The following is a 12037-nucleotide window of genomic DNA, read 5'->3' on the forward strand; positions in this document are numbered from 1 at the left end:
CTGGTGATGGCTTGACGTGCAAACTTGACTTCCTGTGTTCTTGTGTATCTTTATCCAGTTTTCTTTCACTGCTAATGAGCTGCAGCATGTACAAACTGTTATGTAGTACGATGACAAAAGGAGAGTCCCAGTTCTTATGAGATTTGTGAATGCAGAAATAAAAGTATTAGGAAAGGGTATCCATAGCATCCAACTGTGTGATCCTAATTTAGCCTAGGAGCCCACTCTGTAGGTCAGTAAAGCACAGTTCCTGGAAACTGCCTATGGCTCTACTGCTAGGAAAATGTTACAACTGTTTAGTGAAGCATGGTGCCTATTGCTCAGCAAGAGAACATCCTCCAGCAGAAATGCACCACATGTTTGGAGAGGCCTTGTGATCCTAAAATGCAGCAAAACAAAAGTAAAATACAAAAACTTCAGTTCAGCTGTTGACTTCCTATTGTACTTCTCACAGAAGAGGGAAAGTAAGAAGATACAGCAATGTAGTTTCTATTTCAGAACAACTGAGAACCACCCACAGATCACTTGTAGCATAGTCATTTGATACATGTGAATAGAACCATCAGTGCCCAGCCTGGGAACACAGTTCATGTTTTCCCTAAGAAATTAAAGTAACATTAATCCTTGATGAATTGAAGTATCTTCTAAATACCGACCCTTGTAACTTGTTTTAAAAGCATTTTTTATCACCAGACTATAAGTGGGGCAATATGCCTGTAAGCATGTCACTCTGTAGAGAACAGAAGCTGAATATCTATGACAAAGAACTGTTTAATTAGTCTACATTTTAAAAAAATTTTTGCTGTCAACCATTTAAACCATCTTTCTGGAAACACATTTCCCATGGAAGCAATTGAAATGACAGGATGTGGATCCCTGAGAATATAAACCTTCCTCAAAATCAGTCCTATTTCTGTTGAGTTATAGAAAAGTATATCTTCAGTGCTATTTTATATCTGAAGTGCTAAGCATAAAATTAAGGAAAGATATATTTAAAGGGTTTTCAGAGCTCCACCAACACTACTGTTCAGCTAACATACAATAGCTCATTTTAAATGACAAGGTCAATGATTTATTTTATGGTATATGGTAAGTGTCCCTAAACTTAAAGCACTGCTGTTGGTTTCTCAGAGGACATGAAGCCCATGCATTAACAGTGGCATGAACAGAATAGTAGGAGGTTGAAGAAAAAGGGGTTGAATATTAAAGCTGTCACTCCAGGGGAATATGGAGGCTATTTTTGGATCTTCTTTTAAATTGTGCTTAGAGCAATAATGCATTCATTATCAGACTTCATGGGTACTTCTACAAGGTAAAACTCATTCTCTATGCAGTGGTACAGAGCCTAGGTACTTTCCAAGATACTTTTACATAATTTAGAAAAAATAAAGCATATTTTAATAAATATTAGTATCTTTAGCAAAGCTCAGATGACTTATTTTCCAATACCTCATTATGTATCATGCCTTTTTATTCTAACAGCAATTAGGCACCAGGGAGGAAACAGATCTAATACCAGGAAAAAAAACTAAATTAGAGATGGCATAGACTTATTCTGTTCTAGTTATATCCCTGAAGATGAGTGTGATGTGATGTGACCAAGAAACTGCTAAGAACATAGGTGAAGACTCTACTTAATTATTTATTGGACATTGGTGTTTATAGGTCGGCATAACTCAGCTCCTCATGTAATACAATTTGTATGCTGTGATTTACAAATCACTTATAGTTGATTTCTGGTTTTTTCAAGGCCAGGGTTCTAGACCTTTAAAGTTTAAAAATTAGGAAATAGAAACTGGAGAAGTTTTCATGTTCACAATTACCAGGACTTTCAGCAATGCATCTGCCCACAAAAATACTTATTCTCATCCTTAACAGCCAAAGTTCTAGGATATTTAAACAGGGGCTACTAATGTTTGCTTGCAAAAAGTCTTTATTTCATTTTTTACCTTAGAGAAAGATTGTGATATTTGGCTTTCCAATGTATATAAGCAGAAAGAAAAATCCCTGCTAATTTTAAAATGCCTTTGGAGCACAAAATTAATGACTACTCTGAAGTTTACACACTAGAAACAAAAAACCCCAAACCTCTCTTTTGCCATCTGAATTGGCAGACACCACATGTAGGAGGTTTTGTGTTTACTTGCCATTCTTTATTGGAAATCTCTTAACATCAGCCTTCAGGAGTATTTTTGTCACTCTATCTCTGAAGCAAGAATTTTCTGATTTTCTTTCCACATCCAAAATACAATAGATAACAGAGATGGTATTACAAAAAAAAAAAATTCCCTGAGCTTCATTAAATTAGTGATTATTTGACTACAAGACCTAACAGGAACATTTTCCAAAATAATGTGTTCATTTCTTCAAAATACTACACTCATTCTTTTTGCTAAAAAAACACCCCAAAAAATCATTACCTTTAGATATACTGCTTCTAGGTACCCATATACCTAAATCTAAGTTTTACTTTAGCTAGCTTCAAAAATGTCAAAAGATATCCCTTCACTTATACTACAAGGACACAGGATAGCCTTAGAATTCTTTTTATTTGAAAACTATTTATATTAAAAGATTTTTAGTTCTGTCTATATATATAATATATTACCTATGTGTGCTCTGAAAAATGTGTGGATTTGGAACTATAACTATTCTTTTCCATGATGTTTCCATCAAGTTTCCATAATAAACAAACCAGTGACATTACTGATATTTTACTTTAGTACATGCAAACAGAATCCAGGTAAGACTGGACAAATACATCAAACAATAATAAGCCATATTGCTTATTGCATATTGCTTAGGTGTGTCTTTGGCTTTGATTACACTTTGTGTCTACTGTATGCATCATTTTCAGGCATCTCTGTTACAAATAACTAGAGTGGTAGACTCTGTGAAGAAATAAATGGACTCTGTAAGGCAATATTCTTGGCTATACAAACATCAGAAATTAAGAAAACATCAAAAATTAAGAACCTAACTGGGAAAAAACTTGGCATACCACATCAAATGTGACAAGCAATGTATTAATCAAATATACTAGTCACAAGTTTACTGTGCTGAGTTATGGAAACAGGTCACATTGTACTTTTGTGTAATTTTTAGAAGGAAGTCTGAGCATGCATGCCTCCTACTCTCCCTCATTTGTTCCGTCAGCAACACTTCTCTCTTTGATGTCTAATTGCAAATTGTCTGTATAATGCAATTCTGCTGGTATCCACTACACCCAAGCTCTACTTTATCAAACCAAGTTGGTTATTACTGGTCTGAAGTTAAAATTCTTGATTCAATTCTCAACAGAGATGTTATAAATCCTCAGATAACACTGAATCTTGTAGGTCACACATGACCCTTCTGAGAAAACAGGTCATAAACTTGCAGTCCCTGTCAGTCTATTTACTACAAACAATTCAGAGGAGGAGGCAACAATAAAAACTGGCATTCCATCCAAAAGATGGTAAATGACACAGGGATGTCAGAATGGGGAAAAGCACAAGCAACACTGCACTCATCTATGTCAATTTGAAGAGAACATAATTTACGATTCAGTGTTATGTATAACAATTACAAGAAGATAAAAACAATTATAAAGAAAAATACAAGAGAAGAAAAGGTTTCTTCAGTGAATATGAGATTGAAGGTCACAATGAATATAATTGGTAAAGCCATCGCTGCAATGCAGTTACAGAAGAGGAAATCAAGTAAGTGAAGAAATTGCCTTTTAGAAATGTTTCTATGCTTTTATTACAGAATCAGCATCAACTGAGATTTAAATCTCAGGGGTTTTTCACATTTATTGCTATGTAAATTGCTAATGTTTCAACTGGAAAAAGCTCCAGCCCTTAGTGCTGGTGAAGGGGGAGAAAGGAACAACATTTTTTTAAAATAGGAACATCTCTATTGCCAAGCCCTGGAACAAAATCTTACCACTGGGGCCCATGTTAAACTCTTACAGCTACCAACATAATTGAAAAGGTTTATCTTCCTACAAAGAAGACAACTTTGACTGAACTACTGTAAAGCACACATTTTACCATTTCCTCCAAGTTCCTCTTGGCTGCCATCCAGTAGATCATATATAGCTGCTGTGCTGCAATATGCAGTGGGCTTTAAAGCCTTTTAGGCAGTGACTACTGGCATGTACACTTTAACTGTTGCATCATGTCATTAAAAGCAGAAAAAATTTTGGTGCACATTGCACTGGCATGTATCTTAGATGGGAAAAACATGTTATTGCAGAATTATTTATGTGATCTATTCAGTTCCTCAGAGATACACCTGATATTGGCCTCACATAATTACTACAATCTCTATTTTTGCTTCTAGAATACAGGTTGTATTCACAGTTGTAATACACCATGCTGAACATTACATGGTAGAGATCTGCAGCAGGGAATACACTTTTGTTCATAAGATGCTCTCAAGATTTGAGGAATCAGTATGGATACAGAGAATTCCTGTTAGCTTCACAAATTTTTTGCAGTTCCCTTTTGGTTTACAAATTCACACCAGGCAACAATGAGAAACTGTCTTCACTTACAGTCAAAGAGAAACATGCTTTACAGTCATGAAAAGTGATAATATTCAGATTTGAATGTGAAGTCAGTTTAAGCTCAATAATCAAATTTAAAAGAAGACTCTGAAAATTTTAACACAGCTCTGATGATATTGGAATAATAGTGTGTGAACTCACAAATAACTGAAGTCTCCTAAATTTATGTACATGCATACATCAGACCAAATGTAAGAAAGAAATTTCTTACTTATGAGGGTGATGAAACACTGGCATGAGTTTCCCAGAGTAGTGGTGGATATCCCATCCCTGGAAACATTCAAGGTCAGGTTGGACAGGGCTCTGCGTAATTGATCCAGTTGAAGATGTCCTGCTTATTGCAGGGGTGGTGGGACTAGATGACCTGTAAAGGTCCAAGAATGCATCTACTTAAGCATCACTGTAATTAAAATAAAATAAACTCATCAGATGTGTGGGTTTCAGCTGGGATAGAATTACTTCTCAGTATCTGGTAAAGTGCTGTGTTTTGTATTCAGTATGAGAATAATGTTGATAATACACAGATGTTTTAGATGTGGCTAAGTAGTTGCTACTCTAAGCCAGGGACTTTTCAGTGTCTCATGTGCTGCCAGTGAGGAGCTGCACAAGAAGCTGGGAGAGAGCATGGCCAGGACAAAGGGATATTGCACACCACAAAACACCAGGCCCAGTATATAAGCTGGAGGAAGTTGGCCCAGACTTCTCCCCAGGGACAGGCTGGGCATCCATCAGCAGGTGGTCAGCAATTGTATTGTTCATCCCTTTTTCAACCTTTCTATCTTTTTGTTGTCTCCATTTTCATTACATCATCATCATCATCATTGGGTTTTTGTTATATTAATATTAATATAAATATTATTTCAATTATTAAACTGTTCTTATCTCAACCCACAGGCTTTACTTTTTTTCCTATTCTCCACCCCCTCCCACTGCAGCAGAGGGCATGTGCAGTGGGCTAAGCTAATGGATGCATGGTACTTAGTTGCTGGCTTGGGTTAAACCATGACATCAGTTAATTCAGCACTTTTTTCTTGAGGCTGGGAAAGTCAGCTGATCATTACCTTTACTACTTTTAAATCCCTGGGAGGCACTCTGATACTCCAATGACAGAAGTACACAAAGTCTGGGGCAGTTAAATGGATTTTCTAACTGAAATCTAAAATATTATCAGGTTTTCCAGAAAACGTGATGTTAGTCCAAGGGCAATACAGTGATGGGGACACACTGCTTGATGTTATAAATCCCAAACAGTTTTTCATTTCTGTCCCTTTCATCTCCCTTGTAACATGACCCATCTACATGCAGAGAACTGAATGGAAGGGACCTTTTACTGGCAAGATTTGTGCCTGGAAGGAATGAAATGCACTTTCTTTGCTATCTCTGTGAACAATGGATGATGTTTCCTGCAACAGCAACTAACTAGGCACTACTGAATCCAGACATTTAGTCATGAACATTTCACAATATTTTCAGAAATGGGCAAGCAGTTGTAGGGGCCAGAAACTTTGCAAGTAGATGACATCACACTGCAGCTTCCATCTCAATTAGTTATCAGCTGAATGTCCAGAAACACATGCACATTTTTTTCTTTTAAACCATGAGTTATATAAAATAGGAAATAATACTTTTTTTAAAATAAGAATCTGGCCTTTTTTGTACATTTAATTCTCCACCTGCCTAAATTACTTCCCCAAAAAATATTTTTTAGTGTGAAGCTTTATACTGGAAATTGTTGTTTAGTCCTTACAGTGTATTCAACACAGTGTTACCCTTCATCATGTAGGGAAATTTTATCTTCAAGCAAAATTATCACTTGGAGTGTGGAATACAAGTACACTAAATGATTTTGCTATTGTGGTTTTAGTAAATTGTTATTTCAATTCATGATCTCATTTATTGTCCCTTACTTACAAATAAGGGGCAGAGGGAATGGCTTAGCTGGAGTTTAATTTCCCTACTGGTGTCAAAACCAGCACACTGAGCTACAAGCTGGCTACAAAATACACCGACAATTTAAAATACATGTTTGGTAAAGTCATGGCTTTAACAAGAATTCACACTTAATCATAACACTGTAGAAATGACACTATATTTCATTACCTGAAGAGTTGAGTTCAGGATCTATCTCTCTGTGTTATAATTCACTGTTTTATAGTATTGAACTGAATATATTTGAAGTACAGACTATGACAGGCAATAATGGAGTGTGTTTAACTACAAACTGTGACAGGCAATAACCACTCTCTGGTTATCAGGGAAGTATTATACTCCTAGAAATCTTGAAACACTAGTAAGAGAGATTAACATGAGTCTATAAATCTAGTGAAGACATTCTGCATTAGTCTTTCCTCAAATGATAGTGGCAAGACAAATTTCAGGCTGTAGCTATCATGAATTTAGCTTCTGACAACTTTCTTGTTAGAGTGCAACAAATATTAAATAGTCGGTTACAGGTCTCCCTGGGCACCAGTGAGAGACAGCAGAGTAAATACTCAGGAAAAAGAAATAATGGTAAGAACAGAAGTAATAAAACCCATAAAGCATCTTAAAATAGCTCTAAGTGTATGAACACCTAATATAATGGAAATCCTTTGTATAGACTTCCACTCAATAATTCAGAATATCATGCACCTTAAAAAAAATGAGGAAAAAATAAAACAGCATCGAAATGCATGAACAGCAACTTTTCTGTATGCCTTTGTCAATGAACATGTAATGTTTTAATCTAACAGCAACTTTAGCTTTATAATTGGAAACTTAGACATTTTGCAGTATTTAACCTTAAGTGCTTTGGAAAGAAACTGCAAAACATAATCTAGTTATTCTTTCCATGTTGAGAAATTACTGCGGTGGAATGGGGCTAAAACCAGCCCAAGTGCTTCTTCCTCTTAATCTAAAGTCTGCAAGCAGTCCAAGTAACTTTGAAAAGATCATTTGAATATTTAAATAGCTACTTACCACATCAAGACTTAAACCTAACCAACAAATGCTGACAAAATTATAAATGCAATAACATTATAAACTACTGAGTTATAAAAATCAAATTGACGTTAATAAACTCATTTAGATAAGAACTCAGTTTTGCATCTACCATGCTGAAAGAAGTATGCAGCATGTCTTTTTTTTGTTGTCTAATGCTCTCCCAACTGAGCTATTGAAACATCCAGATCTCGACTTCACTTGCAATGGGTCAATGAGCTGTTACAGCAAGATAGTTTTTTAATCTTTGGAAAATGTAATAAAACATAAAAGGTGTTTGCAGTCCTTTGTGACAGAAAGCATTAGAACAAAGGAATTCATGTCACCAAGCATTTTTCAAGTACTACATGCTGCTTTCTTTTTCTAGCTGCCCAGTATTTTGACTAAACTATAAAACAAGTACCAGGAAAAAATAAAATAGAAAAATATACAGGGGTTTGATAAAAACTAAGCAATTTCAAGAATTCCTTTTTCCTTCTTTTGTCTTGGAATCATGGCTAGGTGAAACTAAGTGCTTTTCATGCATGTCTTAGTTTGTCTTGTTAAAGGGTAAGTAACTGGTTACTTTTATAAATTTTTTAATGCATTCCTGTCACTGAGATTGCTTTTTATGACTCATTTAGGTTCATCTACTGCATTCTTCCATTTATTGCTATCTGAAATTTTATATGCAAGAAACTCTGCAATGACTGCATTTGCACTCTTAAGAATTTTTCTTTTCCTTTAATTTACTTTTCTTTCCTTTCTATATTCTTCTCCATCACCTAGTCTCAGCCCATTGAGGATTTATTGCTAGTGAAAGAACATTTCTTTACATGAAGCAAGCACCCCTTTTCACAAATCCATGTGAAACAGATGACATGGCTACAGAAAACAAGATATATGCATCCCAGTTATACTGTACCTTGCAAATGCAGTTTGATTACTTAACATGAAAAGCACAGGAGAAATGTACCCCTCAGGTCAGCATTATTCAGATCACTACAGATGACTGGATAATCTGGCTTATTCAAAAAGCATTCCTTTATGTGATTTATCTGTCACCCATTGAGAAGAAGCAAGTCTTTGGCCTGTCTCCTGTAGGGAAGGAAGATTATATTTACAACAGAAAATGCTGAGCTGCCAGGCTAGGTCTTGGGTCCACCAGCACTTTTTTAGTCCAATCTCTTCAGTGTCTATTTAACATACTTATTGGCTCCTACTGATATAGTTTCTAATCTGAGGAACATGTACTCTTAAAGTCTTGTGGTGTGAAAACTAGCACTGCTCCTATTCTCACAGGTGGGTGGAATGAGACACAAGTATTTTAAATCATTTGCTCAGGATCAAAGAACTGCTCCTCTACAGTTTAAGTCTGAGTTACAAACACTCTAGTCAACTTAACAACTCCTGAACTCTCAAAGTCACTGATGAACAAGCAAAGCAGGGCAGTGCCTGGGTAGCATCAGTCTGATGTGGGGCACATGCATGCCTAACGAGTTCACAAACCACATTACAGCAGAACAAAGTCTTCTCTTCCACAGGTCCCTGGCATATCCATCAGCGCTCCACTGGTGGACAGAAGTTCTAGGGCTGAGACAGGATAAAACCCATTAAAGTACTGAAATCAATGCTTACCCCAAATAAAATGGAGTAAGAGTACAAGGACTCTGATGCACACTGCTGAGTGCATGTGTCCTGAAACTACACAGGCACCTTCCCCAAAGCAATTCTGGGATACAGGCAGGTTCAGCACAAGCTTTTTCTACTTCTTTCATCCTGCTGCAGCTGGTGCAGCAAGCACACATCTTAGAGCCATTACAGGCAAAGGAAACAAACTGCAGCATGGAAGACAGGGCTGCTGAAGCACAGCTGTGCTTTGCTTACATGGTGCTGGGCCTGATGCCTTTGGGAGGGAAGAAAGGCCCCTTGTGGCCCTGAAAGCCTTCCTGGGACTACTTATGGGGAAAAACAACCATCATTAGTATAGATAGGAACAAGGACATCAGACTTGAAAGGTGTTTTGTCAGTGACACAAAGTCTCATTATGGCATTTGCTATTGGCTCTGGGAAAAAGAAGCCACAGAGCTCTGTACTTAAATTCTCTGAGTCCTCTATGTTGGAAAAACGACTTCTATCTGCCCTGAATGTATAAGTCAATCCTCTTTTAACATTGCAAATACACGCTTCCTGGCTCTTTGAGATCCAGACAGTCTCTAATAAAGAAGCTGAGGAATTTAACATTCTTCCTTTTAGCTTGGTTGAGAACACTTGCCCACCACTATTATATATGTCATCTAGAACCTCCTTTAGTAAACTTCCTAAGTGCAGCTTAAATCTAAAACTGATCTAAGCATTTTCAGAATAAATCAAGCCAGATAGGGGGACTGGGCTAAATCTGAGCACAAGTTTTCAGAGGTAGGTCAGGGGGCCTTTGCCAGGTGGGAGGTGATCAAGCTTAGCTGAGCCTTCCGGCAACTCATGGCTCCCAGGAAGAGCAGAGTGTCAAGTGAAGGTTCATGTCAGTAATTTAGGAGCAAGGATTTTCAGAAAAGAAGACCTGTGTTGATTGTTTTGTGTGAACAAAGATTTTGGATTTTTTTTATTACTCTTCTCTCACTTAAGCTTCAAAGTAGTCAGTAGCTTTGTAATGCATGTCTGTGATGTTTCAGATGTATGAACATTCTGTAATTACAGTATGAAAATCTGTGGAAGAATATTGCTGTCACTTCCTAGCCTCACAGCTGTTACAAAGGAACAAAATTGCTTGTTTTGTAACTAAAAGAAACTGTTTAATATTAAAACTAGCTTATTCTAAATCTGTTAACTTCAAAATAGTCCTATTTGTACATAACTTGGCAATCCAATTTCATTCAGTTGCCTGTTTCAGTGTATTACTCTGTCTGATTCAGCTGTAGGAATCAACAAAGGCAAAATCACTGGTGAATTGATCTGCTTCAAGCTCATGCAAATCACCAACATCAAATTTCTCAGTGGCCTAATTTGTGAATCAGCGAGAGTTTTACTGAACCTAGTGATTGTCACTGATGTCTGATAGCATATTAAAGTATTTGCTTTTCTAATTTTTATTACTTTTGATAGATAATAGTTTTAAAATTTTCCTGTCCCCACCAAAATAGTTTCTTCATTAACTGCAGCCTACCAGCTTAAATATACTGTATATAATTGTACAGTGTTTAATATTCCCTGACTACTTTCAATTTACAGTATCTCCTTTCCTCCCCCCTCTCACAGGAGAATATTATATTTTGGCCCCTTTCTCCCATTTATATCTCCTAAATTGCAGTAGCTGTTGCCTTTTCCCTGCTGTTTAAAATGTCTTCCAAGCCATCCATCAATTTATGTCAGAGTGGCAGAGTGAGGGAAATGCAGCAGGGCTCTGCACCTGCACCAAATCCAACGTTATGCTGGGCCAGTGAATAAAAGCAGCAAACTGCAGCATAACAAAAACCAACCCAGCAGATTGATTACAGCAATGGATAATACTAATGTCTTAAATTAAATATGTCTGACAGTATCCTCATCCATTTCTCACACTTGATGCCAGAGTGTGCTTAACTTCAGCACAGGCCATGGCAGCCTGCAGCATTATAAAAGGAATGGAAAGAGTCCTGATCCAAACAGGGGGAGGGAGATGGGAGGGGGCAGCCACGCAGCTGTACAGCACAGACATCAATGGAAAAATATATTTTGTGTCAGCTGATCCTAATGGAAAGAATAAAGCTTCATCCCTGCTGCTATACCTATGTCTGGTTATTACTTGGATTTCCACAGAAATATCAACACGACAAATTCATCTGCCCTGTTGTTCACGTACATCTTATGCAATTAATTTGTCATGACTAAGAGGTATGGGTTCTTGCAATATTTACCCATCTCCCAAAAGTTGGTACAATATAATGTATTTGAAGTCATGACATAAGACAACTGAAATGAGAAATCTATTTCTGAAACGTACAGATTTTCACAACACTTATTTGCACACACTTAACCTCCAAGCTAGTTTTGCTCTAATATGATCTATACATAGCATTTGCATGATAGTGAACCAAGACACTGCCCCAAGCAAGAGAGTGGTGCCCGTACAGGGCCAAGCCCTGCAGAGCACACGCCCCAGTGGAGTGACACCAGTGCTGGGGGCAGCTGCTCAGAACAGTCTGAGGCTGCAGCATGGCACAGAGCAGATGATCTAGTTTCTGAGGGGGTTTGTTTGCCCCAGATCTCCATTGCCTTGTCAGAGCAGCGGGAGCATTAAGCTGTGGAAACTCTCATTAGCCATATTGCTCCTGTCTTCCCAAATACCACGTGGCCCCGGCACAGGGCAAGTTGCCATATTGTCTTTATCTGGGAAACCACACAAGGCACTACCTTCGGGAAGTGCTCTTGTTTGCTTGGTGGTGAATATCCTTTTGTGGGTAAAGCACCCTCTCTCTTTTGTACACTTTTTGTTACTAATATTGTTGTGGTTATTGTGATTTTCAGTAAATTGTTATTCCTATTCATAAT

The sequence above is a fragment of the Ammospiza nelsoni genome, chromosome 5, assembly GCF_027579445.1.
Source record: "Ammospiza nelsoni isolate bAmmNel1 chromosome 5, bAmmNel1.pri, whole genome shotgun sequence".
NCBI lineage: Eukaryota > Metazoa > Chordata > Aves > Passeriformes > Passerellidae > Ammospiza > Ammospiza nelsoni.